The sequence below is a fragment of the Hyaena hyaena genome, unplaced genomic scaffold (genome assembly GCF_003009895.1).
Source record: "Hyaena hyaena isolate Hyena2069 unplaced genomic scaffold, ASM300989v1 scaffold_198, whole genome shotgun sequence".
Classification (NCBI taxonomy): domain Eukaryota; kingdom Metazoa; phylum Chordata; class Mammalia; order Carnivora; family Hyaenidae; genus Hyaena; species Hyaena hyaena.
The window spans coordinates 1522365-1526817 of NW_024080829.1; the positions used below are offsets into that span (position 1 = coordinate 1522365).

The 4453-nt window shown below is 40.1% G+C and overlaps 1 pseudogene; it reads right to left on the reverse strand.

The window, feature by feature from the left end:
* Positions 1–2990: 2990 nt before the first annotated feature.
* LOC120238041 lies at positions 2991–3735 on the reverse strand (annotated as a pseudogene).
* Between the last annotated feature and the right edge of the window lie 718 nt (positions 3736–4453).

The following is a 4453-nucleotide window of genomic DNA, read 5'->3' on the forward strand; positions in this document are numbered from 1 at the left end:
ATGGGAAAAGATAGTTGCAAATGACATATCAGATAAAGGGTTAATATCCAAAATCTATAAGGAACTCACCAAACTCCACACCCGAAAAGCAAACAACCCAGTGAAGAAATGGGCAGAAGATATGAACAGACACTTCTCCAAAGAGGACATCCAGATGGCCAACAGACACATGAAACAATGCTCAGCACCCCTCCTCATCAGGGAAATACAAATCAAAACCACACTGAGATATCACCTCACGCCAGTCAGAGTGGCTAAAATGAGCAAATCAGAGAACTCTAGAGGCTGGCGAGGATGTGGAGAAATGGGCACCCTCCTACACTGTTGGTGGGAATGTAAACTGGTACAGCCCCTCTGGAAAACAGTGTGGAGGTTCCTCAGGAAGATAACAATAGAACTCCCCTATGACCCAGCAATAGCACTGCTAGGAATTTACCCAAGGGAAACAGGAGTGCTGATGCATAGGGGCACATGTACGCCAATGTTCTTTGCAGCACTCTGAACAATAACCAAAACAGGAAAGAGCCTAATGTCCATCAACGGACGAATGGATCAAGAAGATGTGGTTTATCTATAGCATGGAATACTACATGGTAATGAGAAAGAATGAAATCTGGCTATACGTAGCAACATGGATGGACCTTGAGGGTGTTATGCTGAGCGAAATAAGTCAGGCAGAGAAGGACAGATACCATATGTTTGCACGTATAGGAGGATTAGGAGGAACTTAATGGAGGACCGTGGGGGAGAAGAAGGGGGGAAATAGTGGGTAGAGGGAGAGAGGCAAACCATGAGAGACTCTTGAATGCTGAGAACAAGCTGAGGACTGATGGGTGTGGGGGGGAGAGGGGGAGATGGGCATGGAGGAGGGCACTTGTGAGGATGAGCACTGGGTGTTATATGGAAACCAATTTGACAGTAAACTATTTGTAAAAAAAAGAAAGAGAAGAAAGAAAAGTGGTATTTCATCAACAGTAAAGGAAATATACCCACACTTTCTCTAACACTGGATATAACCATTGTTTTTAGCCTTTGTCAAACAGATCAAAAAAATTAAAAAAATGACTTCTCATTTTAACTTATTTTTTCTGAGGTAATTTTCAAATTTTATTCAATGTTAATATAATGCACCTAAAAATCAACAGATAAAAATTGTTTTATATATTTGAGGTCTTACAATTTGGGGACATAAATATTTACAATTGTTATGTCTCCTTGGATAGTCCCCTTTATTATGATACAATGTAATTTTTCATCACTTGTTACAGTCTTTGTCTGATATTGCTACTTTGGCTTCCTTTTGACATTCATTTGCATGATATGTGCTTCTCCATCCCCTTATTTTCAATCTGTAGGTGTCTTTAGGTCTATGCCTTTTGATTGGAGCATTTAGTCCATTTACATTCAAAGTAATTATTGATAGATACATATTTAGTGACATCTTATTACTAGTTTTGTCATTGTTTCGGGAGATTTTTTTCTGTTTCTTTTAAGTCTTTGTCACTTTTGGCCTTTCCTTTCCACTCAAAGAGTCACTTTTAATATATCTTGCAGGGCTGGCTAAGTGGTCACAAATTCCTTTAGTTCTTATTTGGGAAATTATTTACCTCGCCTTCTATTCTCAATGAGAGCCTTGCTGGATAGAGTATTCTTGGCTGCAGACTTTTTCCATTTAGCACATTGAATTCAAGCCCTTCTGGCTTGCCATGTTTCTGTGGAGAGATCTGCTGCTAGCGCTATTGGTCTGCCCTTGTAAGTTAGGGACTTTTTTTGTCTAGCTGCTTTTACGATTTTTTTTTCTTTATCACTATATTTTGTAAATTTAACTACAACATGTCTTGGTGTTGACCTGCTTTTGTTGATTTTGATGAGAGTTCTCTATGCCTCCTGGATTTGGATGTCTGTTTCCTTCTCCAGATTAGGGAAATTTTCAGCTATAATTTCCTCAAATAAATCTTCCACCCCCTTTTCTCTCTCTTCTTCTGGGACATGAAAAGATGCTCAACATCACTCATCATGAAGGAAATACAAATCAAAACTACAATGAGATATTACCTTAAACCTGTCAGAATGATTAAAACTAATAACACCAAAAGAGGTGTTGGGGAGGATGTGGAGAAAGGGCAACCTTCTTATACTGTTGGTGGGAATGCAAACTGGTGCAGCCTCTCTAGAAAACAGTATGGAGTTTCCTCCAAAAGTTAAAAATAGAACTATCCTATGATTTGGCAATTGCACTAGTAAGTGTTTACCCAAAGGATATAAAAATACTGATTCAAAGGGATATGTGCACCCTAGTATTTATAGCAGCATTATCAACAAAGCCAGATTATGCAAAAAGCCCAAATGTCCATTGACTGATGAATGGATAAAGAAGATGTGACACACACACACACACACACACACACACACACACACTGGAATATTACTCAGTCATTAAAAAGAATGAAATCTTGCCATTTTCAATGATGTGGATGGAGCTAGCAAGTATTATGCTAAGTGAAATAAGTCAGTCCAGGAAAGATAAATACCATATGACTTCACTCATATAGATTTGAGAAACAAATAAGAAACAAAGCAGATGAACAAAGGGGGGAAAGAGGTAAACCAGAAAACAGACTCTTAACTATAAAGAACAAACTGAGGGTTACTGGAGGGGAGGCAGCAGGGGAGATGGGTTAAATAGATGATGGGGATTAAGGAGTGCACTTTTTGTGATGAGCACTGTGTGTTGTATGAAAGTGGTGAATCACTAAATTCTATACCTGAAACTAATATGTATACTAATGAACCAGAATTTAAATAAAATCCTGAAAAAGAGCTAAAAAATCAACATATACTGTACAACTTTTTAGATATCATTTACTTATATATTGCACCTTGGTTAGACATCAGAGCCACCCAACGACACTAAGGGTAGGCTGAGGGGATTAAAAATGTAGACTCTTTCTCTCTAAGTAGTCTTTGTCCATTTATTTCTCACATTCTCACTACACACATTCAGGCATATAGAACTTGCCCCAAGACTACCCTTTCTGGGTCAAGTCACAGGGGCTCAGGACTTTTGATATCCCCAGCACGTTGGCAGTTGGTATATGCTCAAAGGCCCGGGGGTTTTAGTTGTTCTGTTTTTATTCCTCTTGATTTTTCCACATCTTCCCTAGAGTTGTACACTTAATGACCTTTGGTGAGAAGGGCAACTTATGGGCAACCTGGTCAAGTAAACCTTGTACCTCTTTGAATCCACAATGCCCACCCATCTCTATTATGAAATGGCCAGCCTCAGGGGAGTCACATAATCATCAATGGCACCTTTGGGCCATACCCCATGTGTCTCATACCCTTGTAGGTGATGGGCTCGAAAGAGGCTAGTACTCTCCATAAGGCAAATATGTTCTTGGGGTCCATGGAGCGGTACATTGTCAAGTGCATTATTTCATAATGGCCCCAATGGAGTGACCACTACCCAGTGCCAAGACTGCAAAACTGCTTTCTGTGAGCTCAGTAGGTTCAGTAGAAGGACCTCATATGTCACTTTTAAGTTCTCCTCTCAGTTTTGGCACACACAGATGGTGCCCTTTCAACAAATTTAAGCTTGGGCTTTTCAAGAATGGAAACATCCTCAAGAGTTGGCACCAGAAGCAGTATCTGTAGTCCAGCACTGGCAAGTGGGGCTACCAAAGAATGTGACAGCGGCACTCAAAGGAGTGGCCCCCTCGCTCGAGCCAGCAGCTGTCATATGGCCACCTGCATCTAGCAGCACCAGGCTCCCCATAGTGACTCTTAACTTACGTATTTTTGTTAGTGAATCACACACATTTAAGGTGTTTATTGACCATTTGGAATTCTCTTCTCTGAATTTCTAGTTCATGTCCTTATCATATTTTCCTATCAGTTTGTAAAAACATGTATTCATCTTTGCATATCTCATGCCTAGTATAGAAACTGGCACACAGTAGTTATTCAACAAATATCTATTGAATATCTAAGTCAATATCTAATATTTAATATTCCCATTTGGCTGCAAATATATATTTATCCGCAGAGGACACAGGCCAGTGATTCTTTTTTTTTTTTTTTTACAAATAGTTTATTGTCAAATTGGTTTCCATATAACACCCAGAGCTCATCCCCACAGGTGCCCTCCTCCATGCCCATCTCCCCCCTCCCCCCACATCCATCAGTCCTCAGTTTGTTCTCAGCATTCAAGAGTCTCTCATGGTTTGCCTCTCTCCCTTTCCCCCACCGTTTCCTCCCTTCTTCTCCCCCATGGTCCTCAGTTAAGTTCCTCCTAATCCTCCTATACGTGCAAACATATGATATTTATCCTTCTCTGCCTGGCTTATTTCTCTCAGCATAACACACTCAAGGTCCATCCATGTTGCTACACATGGCCAGATTTCATTGTTTCTCATTGTCATGCAGTATTCCATGGTATAGATAAACCACATCT